The sequence below is a fragment of the Gopherus evgoodei genome, chromosome 7, assembly GCF_007399415.2.
Source record: "Gopherus evgoodei ecotype Sinaloan lineage chromosome 7, rGopEvg1_v1.p, whole genome shotgun sequence".
In the NCBI taxonomy this organism is placed as follows: domain Eukaryota; kingdom Metazoa; phylum Chordata; order Testudines; family Testudinidae; genus Gopherus; species Gopherus evgoodei.
Genome location: NC_044328.1, coordinates 51,319,424 through 51,345,723, shown reverse-complemented (window position 1 = coordinate 51,345,723; position 26,300 = coordinate 51,319,424). Strand labels below are relative to the sequence as shown.

Below are 26,300 nucleotides of genomic sequence, written 5' to 3'. Positions count from 1 at the left end.
ACTGAGTAATCTGAAAAAGAAAAACATTTGAGGTCCATAATTATGTGTATTTTTAATATTTCTAATGAAGCCTTCACCATAGTATATTAGATATTGTGAGTGATAAGTGAGTATGGTTCACCTTTGTAACTAGGTGAACCATAGGAATGGATTCTGACTTTTTTAACGGTACCTAAACAGGTTTATTTGACAGAGTTTGAATGTTTTATGAATAGCTAACTGTAAACATGCTTTTGTTCATACTTAATATTTCTCTATCTTTAATAGAAACCAACTGGCTCACATCTTTGGGATACAGTAGTCTCATTTTCCAGAGCAATATTTTTGAAGCCTGCGGTTATGACCCAAATGTGGGTTGAGAATCTGTTGTCCTAGCCTCAGCAGGTTTCTACAGACCAGCCATTTGCTGTTTTCACTGGGGGGTGGGGGGCGTTTCTCTCCTTTATGTTTGTGACACTAACATTCTAATGTAAGCAGGGCCAGCCCCAAGGGTTTTGCCACCCCAAGCAGCAAAAAAAAAAAAAAAAAAAAAAAGAAGTGGCAACATCGTGATCTGTGGTAATTCAGCGAGAGGTCCTTCACTTCGAGCGGGAGTGAGAAACCCTCCGCCGAATTGCCACCAAATACCTGAAAGTGCCACCCCGCTCTGAAGTGGCCACCTCAGACACCTGCTTAATAAGCTGGTGCCTGGAGCCGGCCCTGAATGTAAGTAGCTGCGTTAATTAGCCCATTAATTAGTCTTAACTATATCTCACTAGGAAATATGCAAAAGTCATTAAATTTTCAATAAAAATGTATAAATTACAGGTTTTGATATTTTAAGTGTGAAATTATCACATTCATATGAATACAAATATAAATACTTACTTTGTCCATAATATAGCATAGACATTTTTTAGTTTTGTGGGTTTTCTTTTACTGAAACAATATTAAGATTTCTGTCATAAGTTCACAAAAGGAGTTACAGATATAAAGCCATGGAAGAAAGAAATTGAGTAGTTTAGTAGTCACAGAAATAAAATTTTGGTGGCAGGTGGAGTAAAATTGGGAACCCTTATTCTGGTGGTTAGGCTAACAAGCAGATAAGCAACGTTACTACTTAGTGTTAATGGAAATTCCTATTCAGTTCACTAAATAATAGCCTGTATTTATGCAACTGGAGGTTTTGAATTCAACCTCTCGACGCATGTTTGTAGTTTAGCTGGTGCTGACGATTAACTGTGGATTAATGGTGAATTTTTCAATGCATTTTAGTTTTAACTTTTCTCTGTATTAAACTTCAAATGCCATATTTCAGGGGCATAGGGGAATCAAGGTGCAAAATTAGTGGGTAGCACAGTAAGAAAGTTCACTTTTCTTATTTTTCTAAGTCAGGACTTTTTCATATGCACTGATGATCAGACTTAGTGGGATTCAGTTTTTTGTTGGTTAATAATTTTGACAGATAATATTGATTATTTTAAAGCATGTTTTCCAGATTTTATCCTTTTTAATTTTCACAGCTGTGGAAAAAGATGGATTTTTAATTTTTCCCTGAGTTCCATTGATTTCAATTTTCAAAGTAGTGGGCAATTACGGAGAGGGGGTGTCAGACAAGGGGGGACAAACAATAATTTTTTAATGACACTAGACTCAGAGATTAAAAATATTAAACCTTTATAACTGCCATAAACAGATAGCTAAGGGTTAATGTCTTTTTCACCTGGAAAGGAGTAACTGGAAACACCTGACCAGAGGACCAATCAGGAAACAAGACTTTTTCAAATCTGGGTGGAGGGAAGTTGGTGTGTGAGTTCTTTGTTCTTTGTCTTGTGTCTGACCCTCTCGGCTTTGAGAGTGATCTTTCTGTTTTCCGCCTTTCTAATCTTCTGTTTCCCAGTTGTAAGTACAAAGAGATAAGACAGTAGGGTTATATTGTTTGTTTTTTGTATTTACATGTGTGTAGTTGCTGGAGTGTTTTGAATTGTATTCTTTTTGAATAAGGCTGTTTATTCATATTTCTTTTAAGCAATTGTCCCTGTATTTGTCACCTTAATACAGAGAGACCATTTTTATGTCCTTTTCTTTCTTTTTATATAAAGCTTTCTTTTTTAGACCTGTTGGAGTTTTTCTTTAGTGGGAATTCCAGGGAATTAAGTCTGCAGCTCACCAGGGAATTGGTGGGAGGAAGAAGTCAGGGGGAAAATCTCTCTGTGTTAGATTTACTAAGCCTGACTTTGCATACCCTCTGGCTGAAGGGGGAAGTACTTGTGTTTCCAGGACTGGAAACGGGGAGGGTGGAGTCCCTCTGTTTAGATTCAAGGAGCTTGCTTCTGTGTATCTCTCCAGGAACCCAGGAAGGAAACACCTGGAAGGGAGAAGGGGGGGGAAATGGTTTATTCCCCTTTGTTGTAAGACTCAAGGAATTTGGGTCTTTGGGGTCCCCAGGGAAGGTTTTTGGGGGGACCAGAGTGCCCCAAAACGCTCTAATTTTTTGGGTGGTGGCAGCTTAACCAGGTCCAAGCTGGTAACTAAGCTTGGAGGTTTTTATGCTAACACCCATATTTTGGATGCTAAGGTCCAAATCTGGGAAATATGTTATGACAATAACCATTACAAAACAAATTGTCAAAATCACAAGCCAAAATGTGCCAAGTAAATATCCTTAAATTAAACACTAATATGTTCTCAAACAGCATTTTTCTAACATTGCCTATCTGTAAATGTTGATTGTCATCGATGCAAATATTTTTTCATTGTTTTTTATATGTGTGGTGAAATTGTTGTTTACCAACATTTACTGATAAAATCTAAGCCTTCCAACCCCCACTGATAATAAATATCTACTATTGCATCATCTTAATATTTGCAGTGTGGCCATTTTCCATAAAACAAAATGGACCCAAGGATTAAGCCAGCTCTATCCTATATGTTTTGCACTCAAGCCCTGTGAATGTTGCAATTTGCTGCTGTCTGTGCATCTTGTCAAAGATTTTTTATTCCCTGACCAAGATCCCTTTAAAGTGTTAATAGTGTTTGGCCCTCCAAAAACGATGATGTTGTAGTTGTTCGTGCTGTCGTAGATTCTCATAATAACATTGAACTTATGAGAGCGTACTTGCCACTGAGTGACCATCAGTAGTCTGGGTACAGAGTTGGGTGAGCATCAGGTGGAAACATGAGAGGTAGCATTATCAGAAGAAAACTCTTTGTGGGAAGGAATGACAGTGTGTGGGAGTGGAAAGGATAGTAGAGCTTAATCTGTGCCAGGGCTGACCCCCAGCACCTTTAGGCTTGGCAGTTCATAGTCCTGGCACTTCTGAGCTTGCTTAATCAGTTATGAATGTTAAAAAAAATTGCTTGAGCTCCTAACTGATTGAGCCCCAGCACCTCTTTCATTAAAAATTAAGCACTGGAAGATAGTCACAGAAACAGGGAAGAGTGTCTGAAGTAGATGGAGGAGGAACTAACTTAGACAGATAGACAAAGTTCTCAAAGAGATATTGATCAGAACAGAGAGTTCTTGGTCCAAAACATGTTACCTAAAGACCCACCTCTAGGCAAGCTCATTGCAAGAAGTAGTTTTAGAAACACATTCTAATTGCATTCTTTGTAATTTTCTATCTAGAAAATTGTGTTGAATAACTTTGTAAGTTGTGAAAAGTACCAGATCTGTGTGGAATTGATAACTTCTGAAGACTGCCCACTCATATAAGCAGTTACTGTGAACATTTATGTGGTTCTTACTTTTAATGTCTAGTGTTCTTTAAAAAGAAAATGTACTAAGCAACTGTAGAGCTCAATTTCAAAAAAAATTACATACAAACTAAATATAATATTAACAAAACATTGTCAAATGAATTTGACAGCACAGACACGTTTTCTCTGAGGGCTTAAACCATCTGAAAAAAAACACCATAGGGAGCATTGCACCATTTTGCTGTGAATATTTTGTGCATGTATTATCTCTTGCTATGTGCTAGATTTTGAGAGGAAAAAAAATTTAAAAACTCATATGAATGCCTTTTGCCATTTGAGTGGGATTCACATAAAAATCTTGCCATCGGCACAATGAAGTACTGAGCCTGGTTCTCCAAAAGGCTAGCCATATTTAGAAAATGGACTGAGATTTATTGAGTGAAATGTTAGCAGCTACCATATTGCTGTATTCCCACATTAACACTAATATTGGCAAAATCTGCCATACCAGCTGCCCACAGATATACTGTAGTGGCACCTTTGTTGTTCCTTACATCCGCAATTATCATTCTAATTCACGTAACCCTCAAGTACTAATACTTGTATGTCTTTGGTTTATTTAACAGAAATGAGCTGGCTTCTTAATAAGACAAAGATAAAAGGTATTGTTAAAATAAACTTAAATCAAGTAAGTCAGGATTTTCAGATTTAAAACAAGCATGAAGTGGTCGCTAAAAATATTCCCAAATCTTATGAGCACAAACATTGGGGTAGTTTAATCTTAATTAAAATATCCAGTCATGGTAAATTGAGTCTCTCCTCTTGCTTATATTTTTCCTAAAAACTGTTCTTCCACTAACTAGTTTGTAGGATTGGGGTAATTTACACCCTTTTTATTTTTAAGGGCTTTTTATGATTCTCATCACTCTAGTCTCTGAACACTTCACAACATTAATGGAGTTATGCTTGCTACACCAACACTGTGAGAGAGGGAATTACTACTAAAATTATGGGAAACTGTTGCAGAATTCAATTAAGGGCTTGATCCTGCACCACTGAAGTCAATGGGAGTTCTGCCTTTGACTATAGTAGGAGCAGATCAGGCCCTTAAGTGACTTGCTTGAGACACAGGAATGTCTGTGGCTGAGCTGGGAAAGAACTCAAAACTCTTGGAAGTTCCTGGTTTCTTTTTAGCATTTTCCCCTCTTCATTTGCAGTGGATTCTTTGCTTTGCTGCACATGTACAACTGCATTGGGGAGTGGGGGGAATATCTTTCTTTAGTTACATCCATGCAGTCCCATAACTGCCCATGTACTCTTTGCAGAAACCCAGTCCTGAGGGTACACTTTGGACCACTCTGGAAATTTAAGCTGGTGCAGAATGTAGCAGCCTCCCTGTGAAATTGTGCTTCTCAATGACAGCACATATTATCTGTGCTCCAAGATCTGCTTCAGTTTGTGGACTGAATTTAACATGTTGGATGTGATCTATAAAGATCAAAATGGCTTAAGACCAACTTGAGAGACCACCTATCTCTTCAAGCCATACCACCACACTGCAATCAGCAGTTACTGGAGTTGCATTCCCCTGGATGAGAAAGTGATAGTGTTCTCTGTCTGTGGTAGCCCCTCAACTCTGAAACTAGCTTCCTCCCTGGTCCAAAATGGCCTAAGTCTATTGACCATTCGTGACACAGATGCTCATTGGTGGTTCACTACTCTGTCAGCAACTCTTGTCAGGACTGGCCTACTCACTACATCTAACATACTGTTGTCACAATATATTCCCAAAAGGTGACATGTAATATGTCATTGGAAAACAAATAACTCACTGATCATAATATTCTTGCATGAATTATGTACAGTCAGCCCACAAAGGATTATACAGAGGTGCTGGTATTATAACTAAAATGTGTTTAAACCAGGCATGTCAGTTTTTTTCTAGATAGAGGAATGTGTTTCCGCCTGCTTGAAGGTGTGACCAAAGAAAATCACAAATACATGCCAAGCAAACAAAGCCATCAGGTCAGCAAGTAGGGAGAAAGTGATCACTCAAGAATCTCAGAGGGGAATGAAGGCTGTTGCCCCAGGAATCCTTCCTGCATCTTGAAGTAGGATCAATTAACTTTCAGAGAGAATTTTCAGAGGTTCACTGGACTATAAAGAGAGCTGCTGAGTTCTCCGTCACCTGATGAGACAAGGAAACCCAGCACCTTAAATGCTGTGGGGATCCTGACTAAAGGTCTACTCAGCCATTGCTGTAAAAGGAAGATTGGTGAGGAAACTACCTTGAACAAAGACAGTAGCTTGTTAAATTTGGTCTTAGCCCTGTTAGAAAATCATTTTAAGTTTTGTTTGTAACCTTTTCTGTCTTTATCACTTATATTTGAACTCATTAATATTTTGATTAAATAAACTTGTTTTACTTTTCATCTAAACCAGCCGAATACTTTAACTGAATAAAAGTGATTGTTTAAGTCCAGTCAAGGTAACAACCTGCTGTTTCTGTCTCTTTAAAGGAGCAGGGAACTTAACTTCTGTGACTGTTCCAGGAAAGACCTGGACACTGGAGGGAGGGTGGGAGACAGTTTTAGGGAAATTTGGGACTAGGGAGGTGTTGGGGTTACTCTGCGAACAGTAACTGGGCCGTGGAAGCCAGGGTATGACCTGCATGCTTGTGTGTTGGCTGTTGCTGTCTAGGGTGTGAGCACAGCAATGTAGCATGTAAGGCACCCAGAGTTGCAGGGCAGGTGGTGACACAACCCCTTACTGGTCTGGGTTGAACCCCCCCAAAAATCAGACCTTCGGGGCATGCTGCAAAGGGCATTTATTTATGGGGGCTGGTGAGGAAGTGGCATCTGAGGAATATCAAAAATGGGGGAGAAAAGAGGGGAGTTAAATTTTGTTTTTAAAATTATGGCAGGGATGCCTAGAGCACCGCGCCGACTCCTCCATGGTTCTGGCTCTCTGATGCCTCCAGAAGGCAGCTCCTCCCTGCTGAGCTGCTGCAGTGGCCCAAGCCCGGCAAAGCCAGTGAGTGGACTCGGGGTGGGGGCTGCCAGGATGGGGTGGGGAGGGCTCATGGGGGGGCTGTGCACCCTCCAGGGGAGTTCAGGAGGTGGGGGGGAACCTGGCAGACCCCTGGGCACGCCTGGCCCCTGGGCAAGATGGCCCCTGGGGTCTATAAAGGCTCATTGGGATTTGCCCCTCAATGAACTGATGTTCAGGGGGGAGGAATGTTGTGTTTTGGAGGGCTAGGGCGGGCGGTGTTTCGGCAGCGCGGGGTGGGGTGGGGTGAGGTGGGGCCAATGGAGGGCGAGAGATATGATTCACTGGTGTGGAAGGAAAAGTGAGAGTTTAAAAAAGCAGAAAAAAAGCAAAAAGAAGAAAAGCAGTGTCCAGCAAAGCAGCATCTTTGATTCTTAACAAGGTAATAATGTCTACATAGGCATATACTGAGGAGTACCAAACAAAATCAGCCATCCAGTGACCGCCAAGTGATATTGCTCTACAGATGGTGCCTTCAATACAAATAGCTCAACACATTCAAATATTCTTATTGGAGGCATGAATCATCTAGCAAACAGAACCATCATAAATAAGAGCTCTCATTCACATAAATTCAGTTATTTCCTCAACCAAGCTGCATTTTCAGCCAAAGGAAATATTTGGATAACAATGTCATGCAGCTAGAAGGAAGGATGTGGAGGACCCAACGATATTGCCAATTGTCAGCATAAGTCTTGAAATAATTGAGGTTCAGGATTCAGTGCCTCGGTGCAGTTTTTCAGATCTGAAGCATTACCACTCTGTAACCTTTCTAAGGATGTTGGCGCCTGAGGCTTAAGTACCTGAATGTCACAAAGAATAAAAATATCTGGACAGCCAACTTATTGCTTATGAAGAAAAACAATTCAGCAAGTGGAACTAGAACTCTGAAGTGATATTCTCAGTAAGCATAGTACGGTTTAAGAGTAATTTTTAATGAGTCTTTTTTTAGCATAAAACTAGCTTGCTAATGTTGTTCATGTCTCTTCATTTTATCCTGTTCAATGTCACATTTGAGAAGAAATGCTTGAAAGTCTAGAGATTTTCTAAAAGACATCTATTTGTCAGCAAAATAAACAAAAAATAGTTGTATTAGGAATAAGATTAGAATAGACAGTCACATTCCTATGCGGTGGCTTACTCTTTTGTAAGCCCTGTTTTACACTTTTTAAATAAATCAGGTTGGATTCACTTGCACTTTTTACACATGGCATGATGGAATCTTGCGATCAGGTTTGCTCTGCATTCTGTGTTCTTACTAGACATGTGAGAGCAGAATAGGAAATTCGCAATAGTATTGCATGAGCCAATAATACTAATGATAATTTGATCGGTTGCTATCATAGACTGTGTGATCACATTGGATAATCAGTACAATGGCAAATGTGCCAAATTAGCATTTATATTTCTTAATTGACTGATTCTGCTTTGGTCATCAGTACAGCTCATAATTTATTTTTCATCTGTGAGATAAGAACAACGAAAATTTCAGAGGTTTATCCATTTTTACACTCTCTCATCTTAAATTCTTCTCTTTCTCTTTGGCCATTCTCCAAATCTTTAGAGTTAATCTGAGAGGATAGAGAGCATATTTGTAGAATTGTGACATGTGGATTTGTAGTAACTTTGAAATGTAGCTGAGTTTGGGAGCTTCTCCTGTAGTCGACCTGAGCAGAAGAGCATGTAAGATGCCCCCATATCTCACCCCCTTCCACCTGGGCGGGGAGGTAAACTCTGCAGATGAACTTCTGAATTCTGGGGCTGCACTGACCAAGGACAGAAACTGTGTGTGGGGGGTGACTTTTGGGTTGCTGGACTCAGGAGTCTCCGCTTGTGTAGGGAAAGCCCCTGGCGGGCCGGGCCAATGTCTTTACTTGCCCCATCCGCAGGTCCGGCCGATCATGGCTCCCACTGGCTGTGGATCGCTGCTCCGGGCCAATGGGAGCTGCTGAAAGCGGCTGTGATGGGCCAGACCTGTGGACAGGGCAGGTAAACACATGGGCCTGGCCCTCCAGGGGCTTTCCCTACACAAGTGGCAACCCCTGTTTGAGAAACCCTGCCCTATGTACTGAATCTGGCCCTTGTTGCTATCAACTCTGGCTGGCAGAAGGGTTACATTTACCTTTGGGAATCTTCTGTCTTAACCTGCCCATTATTCAGAGAATAATTTGCTTAATGCCTTCTGTTTCTGCAAACATTCTTGCCAGCAAACTTGACTAGAATGTATATGAAGCACAAATTCAAAATGGGGCCTGAACATAGCTGAAGCTAATTCACAAAAATCAGTTGAATTTTTGTTGCAGTATTTGCTCATCTCTATAAAAGCCTAATCCAAAGTCCTTGAAATCAATGGAAACACTCGTCGTAGTCATCTTAAACTGACTTTTGCAAACAAGGTTAAAAGTCCAACTTTATGCCTAGTAATAATAGTCATCATGAGGAAGATTCCTTTATGGTTCTGATTCATGCTACATATCTGAAGCTTACAAAATATTAAGATCATTGTTTTTCTTCTGTATCTTCCTCCTGGAAAAACAATTCTCCTCAAATCACTATCTACCACCCCGTTCCTGAATACTGCTTAATCTCTGAGCTATTCAGCAGCTACACATGTACTGGTTTGTTGCCAGTTTATCTGCACGCCAGCCAGCCATTGCCTATAGTGACAAAAGAGAGTTGAAAGAAAGATAAGGAAAGAAAGGACTAGAGTGGGAAACTGATAAATATGGAAGAGAAGGGAGAAAGGATTTCTCATCATTTTTCCTTTGTTCCTCTAATCCCTTCTCTGATAGTCTCTTCATTCCATTTTTCCATTTCACTTAGTTCGTGTTGTCCGCTCCCTCCTCTCCTCTCCTCCACTAAGATGTTTAACTTATTTTGAAGTCACTCACTCTGCCCTCATTTTTCCTTTGAGCCTGAATGAGGGTGAATGAGCAGTCCTGGATGCAATGCTGCTTCTTGGTAGCAAACAGTCAGAAGCTTGCAGTATGAGATGCTGATTCAGCATATGTGAAGACCTATGGACTTAGTACCTATGGCATGACTTTATCAACCAGCATGCTAAGGAACTGTCAGAGTGTGCCATTAGAGTTGAGCAGGAGGGACATTTCTCATTAATCCTCTTCCCTCCGGAATCCAATCCTAAAACAACCCTTTTCAATTTCCAGCATACAGACTTTTTTTTTTTTAATTTAGGATGTACATTATAATTTCTTATGAATCAGATTTGGTTTACTAAAAACCGGGCTGTGGATTATCTGTATCTTTACTAAAGGAATCTGTGGCAAGATATAATCCTTATTTAATTGCCTCTCTATATATAGGTAAGGAGATGGGTCATTTTTATTTTATTTATGGATTTATTAGCTTTGGATGCACAGCAGAAAGGACGTTGGGGAAGGTACTATCCAAGCTGTACTGAGGCATCAATCCCTCATTGTTTTGCAGTTCAAACTTTGCACTTTACATGTTCCTTTTCCTTGTTATATAATATAGATTACATAATGGAGAACTGTAATTTATGTAATCATTAACCATGTTATACTGTAGCTACAATTGGTGAATCGTTATCAAATGCCTGGGGCTAGAAGGGGGGCATGTACGTGCTGGAAACTGATTATGTTTGCTTGTGATTCATGAGTAGCATTTTGAGGAGAAACGGTAGATTTTTGTCAAATGTCTTAAAACATCTCTGAAAATAGAATCAAATGAGACAGACAATTCCTTAAATAGTCAGTTTATTACATCTAAACTACATAACCATTTGCACTCTATTTTTTGTTATTGCCTCATTTGGGGCCTGTTTCTGTGCTCTTGTGGTAAGAAACGATCACTTGCATGAGTGCTACATTGAAATCAATGGATGTATGTGCTGCTCATTGAGTGAGGATTGTAGGGTTTGGCCATTGTGACATTAACATTTGTGTTTCATTGTAGCCTACATTGCGACTTGCCTCTGTGAGAGGCATTACAATCCATGTACAATTGAGGAACTAAGTTCTCTGACTAGTGCAGCATTTTCCCTGAAAGTGAAAGCAGTTGCACATGCTCCCTGATGTTCCTCCCTGTTTCCCCAGGCAAAGCAATGGTGAGTGAGAGAGAACAAAGAAACCCAAGGGGAGAGCAAAGTCCATTTTTTCTGAAGATACCAAGAGAGGCAGAGGTCAGAGGGAGCTCTCTGCAGCCTCCCTCTTTCAGCTGTTGTTCTCTGCTGTGGGAGGGGAGAAAAGAGGCAACAAGCCTCTGAAAGGTTCCAGAGTACAAAGTGTCTTCTGTGTCTTGAACCTGATCCATGGTTCTTGCTAGTCTATTGAAAAAGAAAAGCTCACTGCTCTATGAACACTGTTTTAACAGCTGTGTCTAGTAGAAGACAACTACCTGCTATGGTTCAAGGGTCAAGCCTTGACCGAAATTTGGCTCTTCCTGCATGTGCACAGGAAAGGGGGACAGGATAGAGAGCCTCTGAATTTGTACAGGACTCAGACAGAGTGTTAGCGCTCCTTGTGTATAAGGAGGGATTGGCTAGAACCTCTTGTAACACACTAAGCCCCAAACAGTGTCCACCTGAGTTGGAATCATAGTCAGTGCCTTGAATCCACATTGCTGGTCACCTGCTGGCATCTGACACTAGCCAGCAGGTGTAGAGAAAGGGAACAGCTGGTGATACCACTTTAAAAAAAATGTAGTAGGCAGTGTGAGATCATGCTTGCCCCAGCTCCCATGCACTCCTAGGGCATTTTGTCTGTATCTCCACTTAATAAGCAAAACGGGACACGTGGCTTCTACTTAGCCATCTCACCTGTGCAGGCCTCTCGCCCCATAGTGCAGCTACTCTGTTTACAGCTGTGATTAGTGCACAGGTTCCCTCTGCCCACCCCAAATGTATTTCTTAGGCCTCCTGGAAGTACAGTGTTTAGTGAAGTTGTGGTGTTACTGAAATACAAAACTAAACCGCAAAGGTCACCATAGTTGTTGATGGGATCTATCTTATTTTGTTAAAGATATTTCTCTTTGAGAATTGTATTATATATGTCAAAAAATATGACTTAGTAAATGTTGTGATAGCTCCCAGTCCTGGAGTGGCAGAAGAGGGTCTGCATAACCTCCCCCAACCCCACTTCCCACTCTGATTCTATGAAAAAAATGACAGATGGCTGTGGGACACCATCTCTCTGCTTGCCTCGACCACTGCACAAATAGGGATTATGCTACAGAAATTATTTCTATGCCATAATTGTCTTTTGAAAACAGGAATGATGGGCTGCATTAGTTATTACCTGAGCTTATAAAACATGTTTTATCTATCTAGAAGTAATCTTTTCACTTAGAGACAATGGTGTAATGGAAATTTTGTGACATGGGGCTTTTGTTTGTTTGTTAATTTTGCTAGCTCTTGCTCATTCTCCTTGAGAAACTGGGGTATGAGATTAGGTATAAAATTGAAAGAGCTAAATGACTTCATAGTGTATCACCATTTCAAGATGAATAAGCATTCAGGAAAACAGCCTGAGGCAAGGGGAAATTGATGTAGTATTTGAAAAGCATGGTTTTATAGTTCATAGGAAAATCTCTCTGTGGGAGCATGCCCAGTCTTGACAGTTTTGCCATAGGGTTCAGATAGATCAAATAGTAGGAGAACTCCGCAGCTGGAAAATGTGGGAAAAATACAAAGCCACAATTGTATGATGACTGAACGTTGATATGTGGATTTGTCATTGTAAAAAGACTTCCAGGGTCTTTGGACTAGGACATAGCACAAAGGCTTAAGAAGAAGGCTGCTCTGCTCAGAAAACCTCACTTGTTTCAATGACCAGTGCTGACGTAGCCAATCCTATAAATCCTGAGGGGGGGAAAATTACAGCATGAAACTCCATGGGAATAGGCCTAATAAGAACATAAGAACGGCCGTACCGGGTCAGACCAAAGGTCCATCTAGCCCCAGTATCTGTCTATCAACAGTGGCCAATGCCAGGTGCCCCAGAGGGGGGAAGCTAAGAGACAATGATCAGGTGACCTCTCTCCTGCCATCCATCTCCATCCTCTGATGAACAGAGGCTAGGGACACCATTCTTTACCCTTCCTGGCTAATAGCCATTTATGGACTTAGCCACCATGAATTTATCCAGTTGCCTTTTAAACATTGTTATAGTCTCAGCCTTCACAATCTCCTCAGGTAAGGAGTTCCACAAGTTGACTGTGCGCTGTGTGAAGAAGAACTTCCTTTTATTTGTTTTAAACCTGCTACCTATTCATTTCATTTGGTGACCCCCAGTTCTTGTATTATGGGAATAAGTAAATAACTTTTCCTTATCCACTTTCTCCACATCACTCATGATTTTATATACTTCTATCATATCCCCCCTTAGTCTTCTCTTTTCCAAGGTGAAGAGTCCTAGCCTCTTTAATCTTTCCTCATATGGGACCCTCTCCAAAGCCCTAATCATTTTAGTTGCCCTTTTCTGAACCTTTTCTAGTGCTAGAATATCTTTTTTGAGGTGAGGAGACCACATCTGTACAGAGTATTTGAGATGTGGGCGTACTATGGATTATATAAGGGCAATAATATAATAATAATAATTAATAATAATAAATAATAAATAATAATAAGGTACCCTTTCCTGAGGCAAATCTCCTGCTGAAGTCACTAAGCGTTTTTTTGTGTGACTAGGGAGTGTAGAGTTGGACCTAAAGAGTAAGGGAAAAGTCCATTGTCTGACATGGTGACCTTGGCTTTAATCACAGTCATAACCACAATACAGTTGTTAATTTGTTTTTAATGGGATTTTCCACTGAGTTGCATTCACAGTTCTGTGGAAAATTTGCATAATACTTCCTTCTAGATATACTACGTTCCTAATTTTAAGGAGCACTGAGAATCTTGAGCCCTGTTGTAACTTAACCCCACCATCAGTTCTCATCTTTTCCTTGGTCTTGTTAGGATCTCCCAAAGTGTTTGCCTGCTGCTTTTGCCCATAACTTGTTTACAGAGATGAGAATTGAGAGGTAAAGGATTAGGCTCCAGAACCATTCTAGCCTCCTGTACCCTCTTGTTTGAGGATGCAGGGTGCCTTGAGGATGGACTGAGAAAAATGTCTCCCCCACAACAGCAGATTTCTGAATAATAAGGTTAACTGAAAACAGAAAATGGAGTAAAAACAAGAAATTGTTGGAGTAACGTACCTAGATTTACACTTCACCTAAACGAAACTAGCAAGGCAGTTTTAGTTGCTAGAAAAGAAATGCAAATGCTTGCACATTCCAAAAATGAATCTGTGGCTCTGGCCTCAGTGTTGGACTTCTAGCAGTCCTTAAAGAGAGGTTCTCCTCTGTCACGAAGTTCAGAGTTCTCTCTTTTTCCCCTGTCCCTCCCTTACTCTGGGTCTCTTTCCTTTCCAGACAGCAGTCACTCATCATCTAGGGCAGCCATGCCCATTCTCCAAACAGGTTTTCCCTTATTACCTACCATACCATCAAGATTTTTCATTTTCTTCTTTATCTAGCCAATACCTAAAAGATGATCCCTTGAATATATAGTGGCTTTTAATACCTGCCTTTCAAATGCATATTGACTCCCTTCAGTGACTGCATTCAGAGGCTTGCCCATCAAGTAAAATAGTTTCTGGTGAGCCATACGTTGTGTTCATTTGAGGAAGGTAGTTTTCATCTATGGAATGGCAATATACAAAAACCTGTAGGAGAGCACTTCAGCCTCCCTGGCCACACTATAGCAGGCCTTAAGGTGGCCATCCTGCAGCAAAAAAACTTCAGGACCAGACTTCAAAGAGAAACTGCTGAGCTTCAGTTCATCTGCAAATTTGACACCATCAGCTCAGGATTGAACAAAGACTGTGAATGTCTTGCCAACTACAGAACCAGTTTCTCCTCTCTTGGTTTTCACACCTCAACTGCTAGAACAGGGCCTCATCCTCCCTGATTGAACTGACCTCGTTATCTTTAGCTTGCTTGCTAGCATATATATGCCTGCCCCTGGAAATTTCCACTACATGCATCTGAGGAAGTGGGTATTCACCCACAAAAGCTCATGCTCCAAAACGTCTGTTAGTCTATAAGGTGCCACAGGATTCTTTGCTGCTTTTACAGATCCAGACTAACACGGCTACCCCTCTGATACTTCATCTGTGGAGCTTCTCTAAAGGTGAAACTCTTCTCTGGGCATGTCTACGCTACAAACTTTTGCTAACGCAATTAGTATATCACTTGTGCGTGTGCATACTTTGCTCCTTGCATGGTGCATGCACCATGTGTTCTTGTTGCACAGTGCATGCACCATGAGTAGGTATCCCAGTTTGCTACTTATCACCGTCCAGCACACTGTCTTTTGGGAAGTATTGGCAATGCATGGTGGGGAAGAATTGAATCATGTGGGAGTGACTGGGACTTCGGGGTCAAGTTCCTATTATGCAGCATATTTACCCCATAATGGCATCTCTATCCCATAAATGTTTGCACCTATTTTGAAAATCCTAAGGATCCATGTGGGATGTATTGCTATCTGCCACCTCTGACAGAAACGTGGAAGTTGCACAGATCTACATTATTGTCAAAAGCACTGTGGGCAAGAATGCAATGATCCTCTGGAATCTGTAGAGTTGTAAGAAGAGCCACAGGAAACATGACAATTTCCTGGAGTCAGATTGCTGGGGACATAGTGAGAAGCAATTCAAGATTGTTGGTGGCATTCTCTGAGCAGCTGCAAATGGTGGAGTGCCATTTGTGGGCCTGAAAAATGAATGCTGATTGGTGAGATTGCATTGTAATGCAGGCTTGGAATGATGAGCAGCGGCTGCAGAACTGTTGTCTGCGCTAGGCCACATTCATGGGTGTGTGTGCAGAGCTTGCCCCAGCCTTTCAGTACAGACACACCAGAATAAGAGTTGCACTGACAGTGGAGAAGCAAGCAGTGGATTTGCAGTGCCAGATTGCTACTGATCAGTGGGAAATAATTTTGGAGTTGGAAAATCCAACTGTAGGGGTCATTGTCATGCAAGCATGCAGGACCATTAATCATTTCCTGCTATGCAGGACTTTGAGCCTTGGCAGTGTGCAAGACATGATGGATTTGCAGCAATGGGGCTCCTGAACTGCAGTGGAGTGATAAATGGCATGCATGCCCTTATTTTGGCACCAGTCTTCCTTACCACAGAGTACGTCAACAGAAAAGGCTATTTTTTTAGGTTTCACAAGTGCTGGTGGATCTCTGGGGACACTTCACCCACATCAGTATTGTCTGGACAGGGAAGGTGCATGACACTAGCATCTTTAAGAGCACAGAAGTGTTCAGAAACCTACATGTGACGGGTTCTGTCACAGAGACCCTCTTGGGACTTCACCTGAGGTGCTGGAATTACCTCTAAGCCTGTTTTCCACTGCCAGCTTGGGACTCCAGAGCCCTGCCTTGTTGAGCCAGACATGCTAGTCTGCTGCAGCACAGACTCAGGTCTGGTCCATGCCCCCAAAGCTGCAGACTTTAACCAAAACCGCTCAGCAAGTCACCTATCTCCAGCACCCAGACACTCAGCTCCCAAAGGGATCCAAACCCCAAATAAATCTGTTTTACTCTGTATAAAGCTTATACAGGGTAAACTCATGAATTGTCCGCCCTCTATAACACTGATCAAGAGAGATGCACAGCTGTTTGCTCCCCAAGTATTAACCACTTGCTCTGAGTTAATTAATAAACAAAAGTGATTTTATTAAGTATAAAAAGTAGGATTTAAGTGATTTCAAGTAATAACAGAAAGAACAAAGTAAGTTACCAAGCAAAATAAAACAAAACACGTAAGTCTAAGCCTAATACATTAAGAAACTGAATACAGGTAAATCTCACCCTCAGAGATGTTCCAATAAGTGTCTTTCACAGACTAGATGCCTTCCTAGTCTGGGCCCAATTCTTTCCCCTGGTACAGTTCTTGTTAGTTCCAGCTCAGGTGGTAACTAGGGGATTTCTCATGCCTGGCAACCCCCTTTGTTCTGTTCCACCCCCTTTTATATCTTTGGCACAAGGCAGGAATCCTTTGTGTCTCTCTTTGGGTTCCCACCCTTCCTTCTAAATGGAAAAGCACCAGGTTTAAGATGTATTCCAGTATCATGTGACATGTTCACATGTCCTATGAGACTTCATGACTCGCTGGCTGGCACACACACGTATACAGGAAGGCTTACAAGTAAACAGAGCCATTTACAACCAATTGTCTTAGTTAATGGGAGCCATCAAGATTCCAAGCCACCATTAATGGCCCACACTTTGCATAGTTACAACAGGACTTCAGAGTAATACTTCATATTTCTAGTTTTAGATACAAGAATGATACATACATACAAATAGGATGAACACACTCAGTAGATTATAAACTTTGTAATGATACCTTGTAAGAGACCTTTTGCATAAAGCATATTCCAGTTACATTATATTCACAATGTCACACTAGAAGCAGGGATTTTCTTTCCCAACAGGCAGATTACCAGTGGTGGTATTGAAATGCCAATAGTGATCCTGAGGAACCTAGCCTACCCCTTGCTCCCCTTGCTCATGAAGCCATATACCAGCCTATCTCAACAGCACCAAGGAAAGATTCAATTACTGGCTCAGCTGATACAGAATGACAGTTAAATGAAGGGATGCTGGCATGTTTACTCACAAGCTTGGATCCCAGTGAGAAAAATATCCAAATGGTTATAGCTGGTTGCTGTGTACTGCATAATGTCTGTGAAGCAAATGGGAAAAGTTGCCACCTGGTGGAGGTAGAGTGGCTGTCTGCTGAGTTTGAACAGCCAGATACAAGGGTTATAAGAAGAGCTTAATGTAGAGCTATGCAGCTCAAATAGGCTTTGAAAGAGGACTTTAACAGTGAGCCCCAGCAATGCATTGTGGTGTACTCTGCTTTATTGAGCTCTGCAGTTTGAAGGCCTGTTAGGAACCGAGTGATGCTTGGCGCACATCTAAGAATGTAACCATGCCAGTGCACCTATTACTTTTGTCATGTTTGCTGTACATTTATGATTATTACATTGTTGGTCACTGATCCTATGAGTTGTGTCAAAGTGTACAATCACAAATTAAGTGTGTGCTTTCAATACTGCCAGCCATTCTGCAGGATATGTTGGGCACTAATAAAGATAATTCATCTTCCAAACAATAGAGATTTTTTGAGTAACAAACACTTTAACAACATTTTGTGCAAGTTAAAAGCAAGTACATTAAAACCTTATTCAATTTATGGAATTGAACTTAAAGGAGGGGAAGGAACATTCTTTTCCATTTTAGCTACACATACATTAATCCTGGGTCTCACAGATCACTATATGTGAAGATGTGGTTGTCCTTAATGTACCCCAGTGTGGAGTAGTAAGGGTAGAAATGTGGTTCCTGCTGCTATGTGGAACATTGGTGTGGGGGGAGTGTAGGGAGGTGCTGAAATGGAATTCTCCATGGACTTCAAAGGAAGGCAAGTCCAGGATTGTTGAACCTGTAGGTCCACAGGAACAGCTATTGAGTATAGGGTGATGACCTTGAACACTGGCATTTTCCACAGGCTGAGGGTGATTTTAGCAGGTACCTCACTCCTGAGGGTCACAAAGGCACAGAGAGCACAGCTGTTGCTGGCACCCCAAAGTCACCATGGCTCATATAATGATAGCCTGTGTACTGCAGTGGTGCCTGCTGAAGTTATCACCAACTGGTGTGAGAAAGTGTCTTACCACAGAGGAAGAAATAAGGCTGCCATCCCTAGGAGCCTTCAGGAGAGGATTGCAGAGTGCCTCCATGGAAGCTTTATCGAGATCTCACTTTGTTCATAAACAAACTGCTCTGCCAATCTCTCCCCTTACTCAGCCCCCGCCTAACTCTATAGGGGAATGAAAAGCTGATAACTCTGCCTCTTTTTACTCATACTAGAAGAGGTAGTGGTACAAAAACTTCATGAAAAGTCTATAGCTGTGTCCTGCTAAGTTGAGGGTTTTATCATTGTAATGGAAAATACATTTATACCCTTACCTGAAGCTCCTTCCCCTGCATTGGGCTGATCCATGCCCGGACTGACTAGATTGTGGAGTCTCAAATAGATCCTGGCTTGTGGCATAGCAGGACCCCTCAGTCACATGTCCCCTGTCGTCCTCCTCTTCCTCTTCCTCACGGTTCATGGCAGGGGTTTGTGACTCAGGCTCCTCGGAGGTAGCCACAGTGTTCTTGCAAGGTGGTGGAGTCTCCACCAAATATGGCAAGCAGCTCATTGTAAAAGTGGCAGGTCTGCGGCTCAGCATCGGATCGACTGTTGGCCTCCCTTCTGATATGCCTGCCTCAGTTCCTTCTCTTTCACAGAGCACTGCTGCTGATCCCTGTAATACCTCTTCTCCTGCATCCTACATACAATTTGCTCATCCCTGTCCACATTTCTGTGGCTGGTCCATAGCTGTGCATGAACAGCCTTTTCTCCCCACATGCCCAGGAGATCCAATATCTCTTATGTACTTCAGAGCATGTGTGTATCTGGTGTGGTCAGCTGGGCAGTTGCTCACAACAATGGAGAACTGGCAGGTGTGCTCACCAAACTGGGCAATCAGGAAAAGGAATTTCAAAAATGTTTAGGGCTTTAAGAGGAAGGGAGAGGGGCTTCCAGTCTCCATGACTGCTGGGCAGTAAACCCATTGTGACCAGACTGGTCAGTGTTGGGCATTGTGGGACAGCTGCTGGAGGACTATCAAGGTCGACATTGACCAACCATGGCTCAACACTGCTTGGGAGGTGGTTTCTATATCAGTGTAATGGAAAGCTTACATTTATGGGTGCCAAATTTAAGTGTAAACATATGCACAACTAAATTGATACAAGGCGGCTTCCAGTGACCTAACTCTGTAGTGTAGATCAGGCCGCTCCGATGCCCTTTGGTTCTCAGACATTTTTATTAGATTATAGATATTCAATCTATCATACTCAAAGTCTTTCAAAGGAAAAATAAATGCAAGCAATATGTTCTGTAGTACTGTCTATGAACAAAACTCTAGCAATGTGTCATCATTCTCAGGTGATAGCTCATTAGTTAAATGTAAACAGCCTGCGCATCCTCCTCCTCTGTTTTTATTCTCAGTATCTACTATAAATACCATATAAATTGCGTCTTTTACAGTATTTATTACATTGACATCTTCATCTGTGTAAGTTTTCATAACAGATTTAATTTGACTGAATTGATCTGTATCTGTTTATTTCTTTCTGATTATATAGTAGTTGCCAATCTTTAGCTTATTCATGATCTTGCCAGTTCCCTGTGGGTCAATTGTTCTGCTCATAAATAAATAACTCCTGCACTAGATCTTCTTTCAATGCTTGCTCATATCAATTCCACTCTAGATGTGTGTGCGCCCACGTGCGGGGTCGTTGGAGATTTTTGCCTTAGTAGTATCCATTGGGCTGGCTGTGGCATCCTCTTGAGTGCTGTGCTCATGTGCTGCCCTCTCAGTTCTTTCTTACCACCTTGGGTGGTTAGTCAGAGCACTTTTCCTTGCTTAGCAAGGGCTAGCGGTTTTCATCCTTGGACTTTGTGCCTTAGAGCCTTGTATATAGTTAATTCTTTAGTAGTTAGTGTTAAGTAGTTCCATGGTCAGGAGCGCTGATGTATGCCTTCCTGCCAATGCCATTGATTCAGAGGGTCCTTGTGAAAGTCAAGCAAGACAGAGCAAAGATTATCCTGGTAGCCCCCACATGGCCTTGCCAGCACTGATTTGGCATGTTGCTGAGCCTTTCGGCAGCTGTCCCGCTGATCTACTGTCCCAGAACCATGGCATGCTTGACCCCATGTTCAGCAGGTCTTTCTGGGCAGCAGAAACCCTACACCAGGGTGACCTACCTGGTGAAGTGAGAAACTTGGTGCACAGAATTATTAGTGGCTTTTAAAAATATCTTTATGGAAGGAGGAAAAGAGGGAAAAGAAAGGTTCTAGAAGGTACTACAGGGGAAACTCAGCAGGAATTTACTATGCTTCAGTGAAAATAAGGAAAATTGAAGACAATTGACCACTGTGGGCTATCACAAAAGTAACCATAAAAATGAATTGCAATAGAAAAGAAGAACTGAAGAGAGCAAAACAGGCTTTTATATGGCAGGAGCTGAGTCCTGAAGGAAAAAAACAAGGGTAGCAAGATGATGATATTTGCCCAGGGGGAGGGAGGCATTAAGGTGATACATATTAAGTCTCTTTGTAACTCCTAAAGGGACAATGCAAAAAAATGTTGTTTAACCAAAAAAAAATTTAATTGAAAACTTGGTAATAGGGAGATAAAATTTGGAGCCAGGTCATATTCTTACTAAAGTGAATGGGACTTTTGCCATTGACTTTAATGAGAGCAGGATTAGACCCTTGAATAATGACTTGGTTAAGAAATACATGATATAATTGTGAATTTCTAGAAAATAGGAACTCAAAATTACTTAACTAAAAGTAAGCAGTTGATCAGGCCCTTGTGAAGTGCACCCTAGAGTATCTATAGAATTTTCTAAACAGCTAATAATTATTTTTTAAAAATCAGATAATTGCAGCGGTATCAGGGGACTGGTTGAGTGTGAGCATATCACAGGTCTTTAAAAATGGAATAAAGAGTAAACTCTGGAAACCACTGTCCTGTGAGCATAACTTCCAGGCTGAAAGAAATGGAGTAACTATTTGAAGGAAAAAAAAAGTATGTGCATAGAAGTGAATAGCATCATGGGACCAGATATAATAGAATAAATCAAGTTAGACAAACTAGATAGCCTTTTTGGTAGTTTTTTTTTCATAGACAAAGCTAGAAGATGTACAGAATATAGAGTTACATTTGGACTTCAGTAAGGCATTTGATACAGTGCGGCATGATAGCCGAAGGGAAATCATGAATCCAGGTGGCCTGGGCAGAAATACGATTCAATGGATCAAAAGCTCATCACTGAACGACAGTGAATAAGGCTATGTTTATGTCATGGAGGTCATGGAAGTCATGGAATCCGTGACTTCCAGAGACCTCTGTGCAGGGCCATCCCTCGCGGGGTGCGGCGCCCAGGACGTAAGCACCGAGTTTCTAATCTCCTTGGGGGTGCTCCCTGGCTCTGCCTAGGCCCTGACCCCAGTCCACCGCCTCCCCCAAGGCCCCACCCCGCCTCTTGTCCTCCCCCAGCACCTCCTGACACCACAAAACATCTGATCTGTGGTAGATGCTGAGAGGGAGGAGGAGGTGCTGATTGGTGGGGCCCACCAGCAGGCAGGAGGTGCTGGGGGGACAGGGACATTGTGGTAGGGGAGCTCCTGCTTGCCCGCCTCACCTTACCACCCATCTCCTGCGGGGACCCCCACAGTGCGGGGCCCAGAGCGGTCTCCCTGATTCGCCATACTCAAGGGACAGCTCTGCCTCCCTGACATTCTCTGCTGCAGCCCCAGGGGCTGCAGCACTCTGGAGCTGACAGCTGGTGGGGCCCTGGCAGGGTTCCAGCGACAGGCGAGAGCAGTGACAGGGGGCCTCCTGCAAAATTCCAGGGACAGGTGACAGACTCCTGAGGGAGCCTTCCTGAGGGTTCCAGTGACAGGCGACAGCCTCGCGTAGGGGGAGGGGGATGCCTCGGGTGAGCGCCTATTTGGGAAATATGGTCACCCTGCAGCTCCCTGCTGCTGTGGGCGGATGGGGAACCCCACAGCTCCCAGCCACCACGGTGGTGGGGAAAACCATGGCGGCACAGCAGCAAAAGTCAGACAGGGCACGGCTTCCGTGAATTTTTGTTTATTGCTCCTGACCTATCCATGACTTTTACTAAAAATAACCATGACAAAATCTTAGCCTTAATTATAAATGGTATTCCACATAGTTGAGGATAAGCTTTTAGTGGGATCCTACAAACATCAATGTATGGTCTATTTTGTTCAACATCTTCATAAACTATCTGTAGGGTAATGAACTAATTAAATTTGCAAATGATACTAAACTAGGAAGAGTGATAAACAATACAGGGGATATAGAAAAATTATAAAAGGATCTAGAGGTTCTCTAAAGATCTAGGATTAATAAAATGAGGTTTAACTTGTGTAAAAGCAAAATAATAAATTTGAGGAATGAGATTTCTAAACAGCAACACAATCTCTTGAGGACTCTGTGTTCATAAGACAATAAATAGATTATATGGAAATAATCTGGCTTCTTCCTGTATGTCTGAGGTGAGCAGAATGGGTACAGTTTTCTTTTAATTGCTTACAGTTCACTCACTGGGATGGAAATTGGAGATCCAGATTGCAGAATAGGTGTTCAGTATTTTGTTTCAGTGTACGTCAGTTGAATAAGAGGGACAGATTAAGTTATACATACTATATAGGTTTGTGACTAGACCCTCTTCCCCCATCCTGAGATAATACCTCAAGATGTGTGCATCTCAATGGAGAGTTAACTACGCCTAGGAGTTGTGAGCCCTGCCAACAACCACTTCAGCAGAGGACTCTATATGCAGCCAGCCCACCTACCCAGGTAGGTACACCCGGCTGCCGGGCTAAGTACTGGTGGCGGGTGGGGGGTGCTGCTACCTCTGAGAGAGGGAGATGGGGCTCCTAGTGCTGCACCTCAGGGGAAAGGGTCCTTCGTTGCCATTCGTGGGAGAAGAAGGGGGACTCATGCCACTGCCCCTGTCTCTTTGAGCGGAAATAGGGGCTTCTGGCCATTCCAAGCAAGAGAGTAAAAAACGCAGGGAGCCTTATGTCATAGCATGTCTAGGGCCTTGGAGTGCCTAGTGTCCATGCTATTTTGACTGTCTCTAGGCTCTCTCATGCCATAAATTAATTGTACCCTCATGGTTTATATTAAGAGGTCTCAGATTTTCTTCTTGTGATGCCATCACCTGTCCAAGTCTCTGGCTTTTACCCTAATCTCAAAGTATTTTGTGATTACATCCCCCACAATCCTTTGGAATGATATCCCATAAACCGCATTGTTACAATGTAACTGCTGCTAAAGATGAAGAATGTCTATAAGATAGCAAGTATTTATTTCCAGGTAAATAAAATATAACATTTGATTAATATCTGTTAGGGTCCATCCTAAATGCAGAAGCCTAACTTTGATGCTTTCCACATTTCTGTACTTAATTTTTTTTATCCTGCTGAAATGGAAATACCAATATAAACAAAAAACAAATATAAAATCCCTTTTCTCCACTCCCCTGCAAGCCATCTACGTAGCTTTTCTGCACTCTCTGCTTCCACAGCCCACTGTGTAATAAATAGATGCCTCTCTTACCTGGGGGCAGGGAAGACCTGGGAACTTGGGGTCATGCCATTGCCTGGAAAAGGACATTTTTTTCAACTGTAAATGAAACGTGAAAATGTGAAGAGGAATTATTATCTAAATTACAAAAATTCAGTTGCCTCACAGAGCTCCCTGCCCTATTCAGCCTCTGAGCCTACTGAACTCACAGTAGTGCCCAGTCTCATGATTTTGTCCTGGGTTTCTTGATAATTATTGTTTTCCTTAAAGTCCCAGCTCCTGTAATCAAGTAGGTGTGTGATGATTTCAAACTTCATTCTTAAAGAAAAAGTAGGTTTCTAGCCTTCATGGCTCTGGAGAAATTTTCAAAATGTGACCCCAGTGCATCCTAACGGCTCAAAAAGCAGAAGGTAAATAAAAAGAACACCAAAACTATTATTTTTACATAATTTCATGATTTTAAAGCCAATCTCGTGATTTTTGGTGAGCCTGACTCATGATTTTTGAACATTTGGGATTGACAGTACTGACAGTGGTAACCTAGTATACGAAAAGCAGAATATAGTAATGAGGAGGAAGGGGTACACAATCCTATTTCTCCCATGCTTCCTAATCCTTGGATGGGACTGGCTTTTCTGCTAGCAAGCATGTGTGTAGGGGGCATGTGCTCAGATAACAGGAGGGCAGCGTGAATTTCTCTTTTAACTGGAAACCCTGCAGCAACATCATTGTGACCCATCTTGAAAGTCATGGCCCCCAGGCTATGAAACAGCAGTAGAGATGATTTACCATAGCCAGAAGAAGTGTGCGATATGTCTCACGTTTCCCTGATAGGCATGACACGTGCTGCAAAATGCCTCCACTACTGCATAAAGTTGCAGTGCATAACAGGTATGCTCCCTTGTTCAGCTATATAAATCATGTTTAGAAATATCCTATTTATCTGTTGCTGAAAATGCTGAAAACTAGCTAGATTGATATGGTAAAATCTCTGCAAGCTTTTGCAGTCCTAGATACACAATGCTGTACTGTCTCTAATATTGTGCTGCCACTGTCAGCCTTTCCCTTACATAATGTTGACCCATATTTGTGAGATGTGACATTTTTGCTAAACACTGTCTGGGATAATCTGTCATAGAACAAACTTTCTGGCTATATGATGAGACTTTGTCTTCTTTGACAAACCAAAATGTGCTTGAGTGTTACTCCTTATCAGGGAGATAACCACAGCACAGTACTTTCTCAGGTAAGAGAAATATTAAGGAAAGTGCTGTGTGCTTTGAGACACTTCGGGGCAAATTATTCCCTGATGTGATTCCATTAAAGTGAGTGGAGTGGCCTTAGGGATGGAATTGTCCCCTGGATTTAAAAAAATGCTTGGATGTCCCTCTTTTTACGGGACTGGCTATTGGCTGTACACTGGCATGTATTTTTGAAGTGTCCTCAAAATGCTGCCACAGCCAGATCCAGAGAGTGTGCTCCATGCTTCTGAAAAGCAGAGCTGTGGTAGGGTTTGGCTGCCCTAATAGTGCACTGAGGTCCACCGATATTTGTGGCTTAACCATTCTTTTCTTCAAAAAGGCATAATAGTTTGGGTATAAAATGGATATAGGTAAACTGGAGGCTGTTTGCTACAAGACAGCTGAGAGGCTAATAGCCTTGGTGGAATTGGAACACACCCAAGGCTGACTGTTCTCAGAGCTCAGTACAAAATCTATCTTTTCTCAGAAGTTTTCCTTAGGTAACAGAAAACGGGAAAAAAACAAAAAAAAAAAAGAGAAGGAAGAAAAAACCTGTGTGGGTGGGGTAATGAGGTGAGAGGAAAATGGAAATTCTCCAGGTATTCAAAAACAGGTTCTACTTCAAATTAACTGTACATTGTAATACTGTGTTTGGGAACTAGGTAATATCATTGTGGGGGCTGTATAAATGTCTTTCATCACTGTAGAAATGAATTAATGGAGGAGAGATTGAGAGACTAAAGAGCATCAACTTCAAGGAATGAAAAGGTGGTGCAGGAAGGAAATACCTGGAGTAATTATATGAAACAGAAGTAAGTAAAACTCAGCCTTGACATCAGGAGAGTTTTGTGCAATATTAACAGTTACAATAGCATGGAGCAATGTTCCCTCTATTTTGTTTGTGTATATGGAATAAATGCCTGCCAGAGCTGAAATTAATAACCAATGAGTGCAGTCTTTCAAGAATCCCATTCCTTCCTCCTCTTTCTCTACCCTCACCCTCATTCAGTCTATCTATTCACTTTTTCCTCTCCTTCTCTATTGACTCATGCTGTCCCTCCGCATTAATTTCATATTATGTGTTCAATACTGCTTCCCTTCTACTGC

At 41.9% G+C, this 26,300-nt stretch overlaps 1 protein-coding gene across 1 annotated transcript in view; it reads left to right on the top strand.

Moving 5' to 3' along the window:
- PHYHIPL (phytanoyl-CoA 2-hydroxylase interacting protein like) overlaps window positions 1-26,300 on the top strand; it is a 90,729-nt gene that overhangs the window by 1,614 nt on the left and 62,815 nt on the right. The gene's annotated exons all lie outside the window — the stretch shown is intronic.